At 43.7% G+C, this 11550-nt stretch overlaps 1 protein-coding gene across 1 annotated transcript in view; it reads right to left on the bottom strand.

Moving 5' to 3' along the window:
- Positions 1-5750: 5750 nt before the first annotated feature.
- The window catches only part of LOC143287714 (uncharacterized), a 52576-nt gene continuing 46776 nt past the window's right edge, over positions 5751-11550 (bottom strand). Inside the window, exon 10 of the transcript XR_013055989.1 lies at positions 5751-5932. The gene's annotated coding sequence lies outside the window, so the exon portion shown is untranslated. The remainder of the gene's footprint in view (positions 5933-11550) is intronic.

Below are 11550 nucleotides of genomic sequence, written 5' to 3'. Positions count from 1 at the left end.
CTGGTGTGTGTAGCTACTGCTGCTGCTGCTGCTGCTGCAACAGATGGGCGATGGCATGTCAGGTGATTTCCTTGCATGCGATCACTGCATGGGGTGTGCTTGGAGGGAACATTGATCACCGGCCACGTGTGGTAGGCTACGTAAATGTGTTGACCAGACGATGGATGGAGAAGGTGTGTGTATGTGTGTGTGTGTGTGCGCGCGTGTGTGTGTGTGTGTGTGTCTGTGTGTGTGTGTGTGTGTGTGTGTGAGAGAGAGAGAGAGAGAGAGAATGCGCGCGCGCGTGTGTGTGTGTACACAGTCTGCTAAAAAGAAGAAGGTATATGACAAACGCGTGTCAGTGGACGTATATGGCAACCTTTACTTTGCTCTCCTGTAGTCCCAGCACTGGTGGATTAGTCATATCCTTTCTGGTGGGGAGCGCTCGGGGTTTAGTCTTGAGTGACCACTTCTGAGTGTTCCTGCAAGCACGGCAGTTCTCCTGGAGAAGTACCAGCTGCTGTCTCAATCTCCTGCCTTTCTCACGGTCCATTTGGGCAGGTGGATGGGATGAATTTGTATTTGTATTTCTTTTTATCACAACAGATTTCTCTGTGTGAAAGTCGGGCTGCTCTTCCCAGGGAGAGCGTGTCGCCACATCACAGCGCCACCTTTTTTTTTTCCTGCGTGCAGTTTTATTTGTTTTTCCTATAGAAGTGGGGTTTTCTACAGAATTTTGCCAGGAACAATCCTTTTGTTGCCGTGGGTTCTTTTACGTGCGCTAAGTGCATCAGTGCTGCGCACTGGACTTAGGTTTATCGTCTCATCCGAATGACTAGCTTCCAGACAACCACTCAAGGTCTAGTGGAGGGGGAGAAAATATCGGCGGCTGAACCGTGATTCGAACCAGCGCGCTCAGATTCTATCGCTTCATAGGCGGACTCGTTACCTCTTGTGATAACTCCACTAACAGCCGTAGGACGTCATCGTCGACTCGACCTCTGGAGCCTTCAAGTGCTTTGGTGATTTTTTTTTTCCCATGGTGTCCTCCTCTTATTTTTGGGGAATATCGGGGGCCTGAGCCTTGCCTCTCGGCGTTCTCTCTTCTGGCAGCCTTGAGCTTCTGGAGCTCGGGCCTGTAGCAGCATCTTTTCCTTTCTCTCGGGCGACAGCTTTTTGCGGAGATCCTCGATGGGGTCCTCTCCCAGGAGAGGGTTTGCAACCTCCCACTCGCTCCGGGGGTGGGTGGGATGGGGGTGGGGTGGGGGCAACCTATCGTGTGGCCGCTGGTTGGGGTTTGGGGGCCGAGACCAGCGGTGCGTGCGTTGCTTCGGCTTTCAAGCATTTGAGAGAGGAGGTCGGGCCTCCTGTTTGGTGGATATGTCCTTGTCCTGGAGGACATTTTTTGCCCCGTGGAAGGCCGGCACCTTTGGCATAACGTGTTCCGACCTGATGTGGTTGGCTGTTGTCCACACGTTAGAGCTGGGCAGCCTCGGTAAGTGCCCCTGTCGGCAGTTCACGCATTTCCTTTGCAGTGCAGTGCACGTTTTGGCCGAGCGTCTTACCCCCATGTTGGGCATGTGGCCTCTTTGGCTTGGCACATCTTCTCGATGTTCCCGTGTCTTTGGTGTTTGTAGCAGCGCGTTACCGTTGTTGTGCAGGGGGTCACAGGGTACGCATTTACATTTAAAGATTAAAAAAAAAAATTTAGAGCCTTCGGGAGTCTCGTGGACAGGGTATTGAGTCTGACTGCCGTGGATGGGGCTCAGTCAGTCTGGTGGGCCGTCTTTAATTTCGGTTGTCCTTGGAGGACGTTTTCGACTTTCAATTGAAAATCGTCCATTGATTCGTTCGTGGGTACGTCACTAACGACACCCTCCACCCTCCACAGTGGGGACGGGTACCTAGCACCATACCGCCATCTCCCGCTCCGTGGTCAGATTCAGCAGCTTGGTCTGTTGGAGTTGGCTATTGCACCCGTTCCCTTTAAAAAAAAAAAAATCATTATTATTATTTTTAATTTTAATAGACCGAGAGGTCTGACTGATGGTCCGAACGGAGCGCACCAGGCCCCGCAGAATGTCAGCTGGCTTCCAGGTGAGAGCCTTAAGGCTGTCTTGCTGTTCCCGACGTCTTCTATGACCACGGGCTGACCAGGGCCTCCAGGAGTTTTGGGTCCCACTGAGCACAGATCCAGTCATCGTAACTGCCTTGTTGGGTCTGTGCGGAATCCTACTCTTTTTACCCTTTTCTTTTCATTTGGCCCGAGGGCCGTTTTTTGTGCTTGACTGGGTCTTGACGGAGACCCACCCAGTCTCTGTGTCGTTCGGTCCGGAGGCCGTCTTCAGGCTCCCCTGGTCTGGAACAGGGGGTTGGGAATTGGCGAATCCCTCCTTTTTTTTCCAATTTTTTTTAGAGTACAGATGACGTCCCGTTCCGAGGACAGGTCTGACTCAACATTGAGAGATCTCAGGTTCATCCCTCTTGATCCTGTTCCTCCACCTCTACCCGCTCCGCAGCCTACGTCATCACAGCACAGCACAGCACAGCACAGCACACACACACACACCTTAGGCACACATCTTAGGCACACACCTTGTAGGCACGTAGGCACACACATACACTGTGCATGTGTGCGTGTGCGTGTGCGCGTGTGTGCCACGGTGTGCATGTGTGTGCGTGTGCGCGTATGTGTGTGCATGCGTGCGTGCGTTTGTGTGTGTGTGTGTGTGTGTGTGTTCACAATCACTGGGATTCTTTATTTTCCCCGCTGGAAAAGCATTGAGCTCGACGGCTCAATATTACGCCATAAAACGCGCACCGGCTTATCGCCACAAGCTATCTGCATGGTTTGCGAAAACCATCAGACCAGAATCCCCACCAGCCTATAGGCACGCACCTTGCAGACACGTAGGCAAACACACAATGTGCGTGGATTGTCAAAAATCATCAGACCAGAACCCCACCGACCTACTTACGGTCACAAGCCTCTTTCTTTATGGACAGCGCTATTCATCTCTTCACGGCCTCAGTTTAACTGCACTTCCGCCCTGCGTGTTTGTGTGTGTGTGTGTGAGGAGACCTATGCTGCCGTATGGGCTTGTGTATGAGGTGATTAACTGAATGATATGGACTGTTCTCGGTCAGAGACCAAGGAGAAAATATTGACGACTGTACCGTGATTCGAACTGGTGCGCTCAGATTCTCTGGTTTCCTATGCGGACGCGTTACCTCTTGGCCATCACTCCACATGTGTGGGTGTTGCATGTTTGGTTTGACATTGTTGGGCTGTAGTTGTGATCAAGTGAGTATGTATTGTTATTGCATGGGCCTTTCTATGTTGCTTCTGTCTTTCTCTTCATATCTTCGTCTCTCTTATCATATTTCTGTCTCTGTCTCTAGGTCTGTTTCCCTGTCTATCTGTCTGTATGCATCTCTCTCTGTTTCTCTCTCTCTCTCTCTCTCTCTCTCTCTCCTCCCACCTCTGTATCTACGCTCTATAATATTTTAGAATATTTTTCTTTGGCTTTAACTCCATTGTATTGTCGAATCATGATGGAGTCTCCCGTCGGACCGACGGATGAGTAGGCAGGCAGGCTTATTTGTCTGTGTGTGTCGTTCCGACATTAGCCTGTTTGCTTGACCAGCACAGGTGACCTTTTTTAGTGAAGAGGAGTTGTGCAGTCCCTTCCCCACTCTCTCGCCTACCGACGCTCACAGTCCCACAGGTGCAGATACTGCCACGTGTAGGACGGCCTCAGCAGGTGCAAGTTTTTTCTTCGGAGTTCCGTCTCCTAGGAGGACTTCCAGCCAAGGATAAGAGCTCCCCGTGTCCTTTGGTCATCCTCTTCCGCCTTCACAGCCGTTGGGAAAGGTTTCCTCCTCCGCCTGGTCTGTCGTTGGGAGACTTCACATGCGGCAGGTAGTAATGGGTTACATGGTACCAGCAGCAAGGGCTATGCCCCTCATACAGCGTATAGTAAACCTGCTATCGAGCTGTCCAAAGGTGGTAGGCACACAGTGTGACGTCTTTCTCTCGTTAAGACTGAACTAGTTAATCATGTGAAATGAATTATAGCCGAATTCGATACTTGTCTTTGTTTTTCAATAGATAGAACATTGTTTTAGGTACAGTTTATATGATGCTGATATATTCCACCAGAAAAAAAGGAAAAGAATGAAATTTCCCTACGATAGTTTTCTTTTTTTTTGCTTTTCTTCTTTTTTTTTCCTTCTTTATCATCTGCACCGTTTCAGTGACACTTCTCCCACGCCGCTCATTCAGTCCTATTTACATGACCCACCCAGGTTCGTCTGTCACAATCCTAGCATCGGTAGTCCGCAGGGAACCATTGATATCAGGTCGCTGTCACGGACGACATGATGGTCCCACTGTTTTCTTTTGCGTTCACGGAGGGGTTCGAATCCTTCTCATCCCCTCTTTCTTCTCTCATGGCAGGCGAAGTTTGCGGAGGCTGGTAGGTCGCTGGATTATTTTTAGAGGCGGGTGTGTTGCTTATGTGCGTGCACGATGTTTTTCATTTTGCGTGTTCCCCTTGGTGGCGGGGCGTTCGAGCGTGGAGAGAGATCGTGTTGTTGTATCATGTTTTGTATGTTTTATAAGCGTCTCGTGCAACTGAACAAAACAAAACAAAAAAAAACAAAAACAAAAAAACAACAACAACAACAACAACAAAAAATATATACATGAAACTGAGTGAGCGGAGTTCTAGTACTTCCAATGCTCCTCGCCGTTTTCCCCTATCTTCACTCGAAGGGAGTCAGTTCTTGGTGATGGAACCAGCGCTTAGCGGCTGCGATTCGTTCTACCCTCTGTAAACGACCCCATGTCCGCCAGATGGGACTGTACTGCGTTTCTCTGTTTCTTTGTAAGCACCCGTCCGTTCATCTACAGAACATTGTGCGTTGGCCAGTGAGTGGCTTTTGTCCTTGGTCCCGTCAGGGAGTCTCCACGTTTGACAGCATCGTGGATCGAAGTGTCTGCCTTGCGCGCGTCTTCGAGGTGTTGGTGCCTCCGTTCCAGTCGTGGTGCAACGTCACGTCGCTCTAGGTAGGAGCTTGTGTTCCAGACCTGTTGTTTATGTATTGTTTTTCTTCATGTTTCATTGTTACGTTTATATTTTCTGTCTCCGGTTTGTTGTGACCATACTTCAGTCATTTCTATAATAGTTATTTATTGTGAAAGTTTTTATACAATATGAGTGGAAATGTAAGTAAGTTGAAATTTGAGAATTGGGGAGGAGCTACATTTTTGACATTGTCTGCCCAAGCGGTAGTTGTTCAAGTTGAAGTTCAATGGAAGGGGGGGTAATATATCTTGCTTTTCACATGCTCAAGACAATTTTATTGGATATTTTTTAAGGTTTAAGGAGCGCGTCCAACTAGACGCCATGAGTTAACATCGGGAGTAAATTCATGCTTGTGGAAAAAAACAATACTGCTGAGTATGGTAAATGATGAATTGTATTTATGACATGTGAAACACTGGAAAGAAAGGGTCTGTTGGTCTATTTTTACGGCGTCGAAGGGGCGAGTTGTGCGGAAAGATGCGGGCAACCATTGATGAAAAACAACAACAAAACCAGCAAAAAAAACCCACAAAAAACAAAAACAAAAAAACAACAGCACACACACAAAAAAACAAACAAACAAAAAACCCGTATGTTTTTCTTAATATTTGTAAAAAATTTGATATCTCTTGAAATATCATTATTCATCAATAGTTTTGGGTTGCCAATGTCTTTCGATGCGCTCCTTCCTGGCTGCCGCTAGTTTGGTCGAAGTTTGATTTGTAACATGGTGGTTCCAGATCATCCGCCTCTCAGTACCGGCGACGGATCCGCTGAGGGCTCCACTGACATTCCGCACTGCCGAGTGCTTGTCTTCAGTCCGCCAGCGTCAGCAACAGTTCTGTGTTCATGAGTCCGATGTCCTATCGTGAACAAACAAAAGAAAGACTATCCTGTACTTCCGGTTTATTTTATTTAATGTTTATCTAATTTTCCAGTGTCCTGGTCAGTTGTCGTTCCTGACGGTGTTTTTTTTTTATTTATTTTTTTTTTTTACCTGCGGACAGTGAGTGAGAGAAAGTTGGACTGAGAGTGGTGAGAGTGAGACTGAGATGCAGTACCTCAGTGGACCTAATGGCTGATTAGAATGGCTGTTATCTCACTTATCAGTGCCCTTGTGGTACTATGTGGGAGGAATAAGGCTGTAGTTCTGCTGCCGTTTTTTGACTCACTTGTGTAAACAAAGTGAATCTATGTTTTAACCCGGTGTTCGGTTGTCTGTGTGTGTGTGTGCGTGGTAAACGGTAAGCATTATTTACAGAGTAATTTCCCTTTTTTTTACTATCTGCACCAAAACTTTTGCAAAATAAATAAAAATTCCATGCTTAGCAAAAGAAGTTCCTGTTTGAACAAAAAAATGATAATAATGACTGCTCTTGTTGTTGTGTCAGAATATCAGATCAAAGTGCCACGTATAGAGAATACAACAAATATAAATATAACAGTAAATGCAGTTTGCATATAATTAGGCTTCATTTTTTATTTGTTTGTGCCCATCCCAGAGGTGCAATATTGTTTTAAACTGGAAAGAACTGAATTTTTCCTATTTTTATGCCTAACTTGGTGTCAACTGACAAAGTATTTGCAGAGAAAATGTCAATGTTAAAGTTTACCACGGACTCACAGACAACTGAACACCGGGTTAAAACATAGACTCACTTTGTTTACACATGTAAAAAGTGTTTGAGAGTGTGTGGTTCGATTCCAAGAGAGAGAGAGGAGTTATGCAGGGGGGGGGATATAGAATAGTCTAATGAAGCACTCACTCACTTGCACTCATTCACTCTCTCCTCACATCAATAGCAGGGCCACATGGAGTGGTTTTTATAGTGTTTACTTTTACAATATACATGGGAAATCAGCACACACACTAAGCAGTTCACCCTACTTAGTAAAAGCAACTTTGTTTAAGCAACACACACTAAAGCAGCACACACTGCCTACTTTAAGTACTTCCTACAAGCAGCATCTACAACTACAAGCAGCACACAGTAAAAAGTTCACCCTACACCTAAAGCAGCACACCTGAAACACAAACACACAACCAAAACCCAGGTCAGTTAAAATCTCAAATATATGGAAATCACTGACATAAAAGGCGTATACCCTCTCAGCACCTTTCATCACATGTCCACCAGTACTCCTCTCACACATAGATCTATGTGAGGAAATACAAGCTTCATTAAGCTTACCTGTCACCAACAGTGACATACAATACTGTACACTATACCTATGACTGACCAATTCAACCCTGTGTTCCAACTCATGTTACCCATCTTATAATAAAACTGTGTGTTACCATGACCAAACAAATCTCCTCTTTGCCTTCACAAAGTATACCACCGACACAAGTGCATGTAAGGAAATTATTACTTCTAACATATCTCTGGTAAACAGCAATGTGCAACAACATAGCACTGACCCTCAGTGCTCTCATTGTTAATCAACTCATTATCCACATTACACTGTGCTTTCCCACTTTGTCTGAACAAAGTAAACCACTGACACAAAGCACAACTCCTACACATGTTACCAGAACTATCAACAAATCAAACATGTGTTCCACAACACTTGCTGTTACCCCCATGTGCACACACACACACACATGAAAAATCCTCAACACACACTGACATTGTGTGTTAGCCTATAGATCTGTTCAGTTCACACTGAACCAACACCACCTACTATACAAAACAAATAAGTAATACATCAAAAATACAGAACAAGATATCTGTAACCAAATAGAAGAGCAGGGGGGGGGGGGGACTCAAAAGATTTAGGCCAGTCTTTCTCTCAGTGGGTAGCTTTCACATTAACCCCTTTTCTTTCCACAAGCCACAAGATCAACTTATCAACTTAAACTGGCTGCTCACCGACACAAAACATAGTTTCCCAACACAACTAAGTTATCAACATAGCATAAAACCATTACAAGTCATATACTCACAGCCCAAGGATTTCTTTGCACCTCACATCACTGATCAGTCAGTCACCCTGTGTCAGTCAGTTTTTCTGGGAGACAGCTGAGAACTGGCTGTGCTGACTGGTTTTTATCCCTTCCCACAACATACTGTGCATACTAATATAAGCTACAACACTCACTCCCCCAACTAGTTGAACTAAAATAATCAATCTTTGCTTGTCCTCGTGACGCTTTGTGAATGACTGACAGATTCACTGCTTGATCCCAATTCGTCCAATTCAACAGACTGTTCTGATTTGCTACAATTCTACCCACTTGGCTATACACATTCTATGACAAGTTCACCCGTTTACGTCACAAAGAGATTGGGGAGACGGGACAATACAACTCTGGGCATGTTAGCCGGCCTGCTCAAAGTTCACATTAGCATAAATTCTTCCTAGCTTACGTTCCGAAGTCCCGCCATCTAGCTGAGCCGTGTTTGTGAAAGGGGAGATGGGGAACGACCACATGGGATGTTCCGCTCAGCACGGGGATTGCGGCAGATCTCGCACTACCGCACGTGTTCCTACAGTAGTCCAGGACAGATACAAAAATGGTCAAAATGTCTGCAACAAAACCGTTCTTTTCACGATAAAATAGAATAAATCATACTGATCACGCTGATATAAACTTGACCCCTGTAGGTGGGCGGTAACATGATTAGATTTTGATTTTTAATAATCATTTCTCACACATTTGGCCATGAGAGAGCGCCTTACAAAGATCCGCAAGGCATGAGCAAGCGAGGGTTACACAAGCGCGGTATAAGGGGTTGCCAGAGGAAAGCGTTTAGCGCGGTGCAGTACTTGTGGCTGACAGCTGCCGCGCTGATGCTATCCTAAACCTCCATTAGTAGGTCACTGCGGCAGATGACAGATACCGTACAGAAAATAAGAGAACTCTTTGGGGTCAAAAGGAAACAATTTTTAATTTCATCTATTACATACTGAATTGGTAGAAAACGCAAGTTTGCTTTTATGAATGTTTTACAGTTTCTTACCAGTCCTGACATTTCATAAAGAATAAAATCGGTATTATACTGACTGCAAAGGTGAATTTACGAAGGCAGCACGGGATCATTTAGTTCGCAGGAACAATTATGTTGCCATTTTACGCAATGCACAAACTTGGAAATACTTCATGCTCTGCTTATTAACGTGTAGTATATGAATATCTCAATACCTGTTAACCAGGTTTGTTTCAATGAACATTGTCGGAGCACTGTCCAGACAATTAATTCAGAAAGCATGGAAGGCAGATGACGGCAAAATCGACCAACATCATGTCTTGATGTAAAAAGAACGGTATGAAAGATATATATTTTTCTTTGGAAATGAAGCGGTATTTGCAAATGTGGCTCACGAACCTGCCGCAGTAGACACGTCGGTTTAGCATGGGAAAGAAAATGTATCTGGCTGGAGTATGAAGGTGGCAAAGTGAAGTGCATCAGATAGTCATGAAGAGCAAAGACTGCCTGGAAAATGAAAATGGGTCAGTCTCCAGAACTTTGTTGGAAACGGGGGTCTCTCAGTCTGATTCAGTATAAACACGTGTTTAGAATGATTATTCAAATGTTTCACATGTTATCAGGATTACAATTCATTAGAGAAATGTCTGCAACAATTTTGTGAGAATATGGTTTGTTCTCGTGTCTTAAATGTGTTGAAAATTAATTTTACAAAACATCCCAAATTTCGGCGCCATTTTGTGACATGGCAATGTGTCTAAACATGAAGTGGTCAGAAACAAATAAGTACAAACTTGATTAAAATCCAGTACATACAGACCTGATCTATATTCACTCGTTGTGATAATAAAACAGTGATCATCAGTAAAAAATGGTACATTAAGTTTGAAATATTACGCAAAAAAACCCGCGTGACAGACGTAAACAACCCATTCCTCTTGACGTATTTTTATTCATTCAAAGGCAAGCAAATTCATGAATACACTACACGTTCTTTACTTGCAACAGGTGGTCAACACATCTATCTTCTGTAGCACATACACTCATTTTCTAAATCGACGTCGCATATTAATTTTCAGTTCCGCTTTTCTATGTTACTTCATTGCATGTAAACGACCCAATAAAAATATACATGTAAACAAATTTAGAACTGTTTCCACATAAATCATGTGGATTCATCGTGGGAAAGCGTAAATCGGTTTGACAAACACCCTTCAATCGTGTGTGTTTGAACACAGATTCAGAGAATGTGTTGTTTCTGACAGCGTGTGAGATGTACATATGTTACACGGAAATCTCCGATATGTTCATTCGCACCCCGTGGTTGCTATATTAAAAACAACAACAACAATAAAACTGTGTATGTTAATTTCGTCGTTGCTATGGTTTGTTTGTACTTTATCTCTGATCCGATTAAGTTTAGACACAATCACTGTTTCTGACACATGGCGAGATGCGGTAATGTACGGATACTGGCGTAAGATTTCGAACCAAGTCAACGCATGTAGTTCAGTAAGACTGTTTTCAGTTGAAGACTTGTTGCATCAAAAGTTCCAAACAAGAAAGTTCAAAGCAAAAAATCACCCCCTTAAATAACCTTGATTTTGGCTTTTGCTGTCTGGTGAAGTTTTATCACGAAATGATGGAAACTAGTTTATCAGTTCACAAGATAGACGAAGTGTGGAACGAAACACTGGGGAGAATTGATGTGAAAATGGAGTGCCTGCAGTGTTTCTGAAAAATAAAATCATCCAGGGTGGAGGAGTTAGTTTAGGTATTTTGGGTTCCATGTTACATATGTCATAAGGTTTTAGGTAATAATTAATAAAATACATAATTTTGCACAGGTTTTGTTTGAATGCATTGCATTGGCTAAGGATCGCGTGATAGATTCGCTACTATTATTATTATAAATCCAGTAATTCAAACATCTGCGTCGGGAAAGTTAGTTTAGGTAACTTGGATTCAATGTTACACGTGTTACAAGGTTTTACATAATCATTAATAAAATATATGCTCCATTGTTATCATTATGATTATTATTTATATCCCACACTAAATCGACGTCTACTGCGCCAGGGTTCGTGAGTCACATTTACAAATACCGCTTCATTTCCAAAGAAAAATATGTATTTCATACCGTTCTTTTCACATCAAGACATGATGTTCAATTTTGCCAACATCTGCCCTCCATACTTTCCCAGTTTATTGTCTGGACATAGCGCCGATAATGTTCATTGAAACCGAAACGGGTTAACACATATTTAGATATTCATATTCTACACGTTAATAAGCGGAGCATGGAGTATATCCAAGTTGTGCATTGCGTAAAATATCAATAAAATTGTACTTACGAACTAAATGATCCCATGCTGCCTTTGTAAATTCACCTTTGCAGTCGGTATAATACTGATTTCATTCTCTATGATATGTCATGAATGGTAGGAAACTGGAAAACATTCATAAAAGCGGATTTGCGTCTTCTACCACTTTAGTATAAAATACATGAAATTGAAAATGTTTGTTTCCTTTTGACCCGAAAGAGCTCT

This window comes from Babylonia areolata, chromosome 11 (genome assembly GCF_041734735.1).
Source record: "Babylonia areolata isolate BAREFJ2019XMU chromosome 11, ASM4173473v1, whole genome shotgun sequence".
Taxonomy (NCBI): Eukaryota; Metazoa; Mollusca; class Gastropoda; order Neogastropoda; family Buccinidae; genus Babylonia; species Babylonia areolata.
This window is presented reverse-complemented; position numbering and strand designations above follow the sequence as displayed.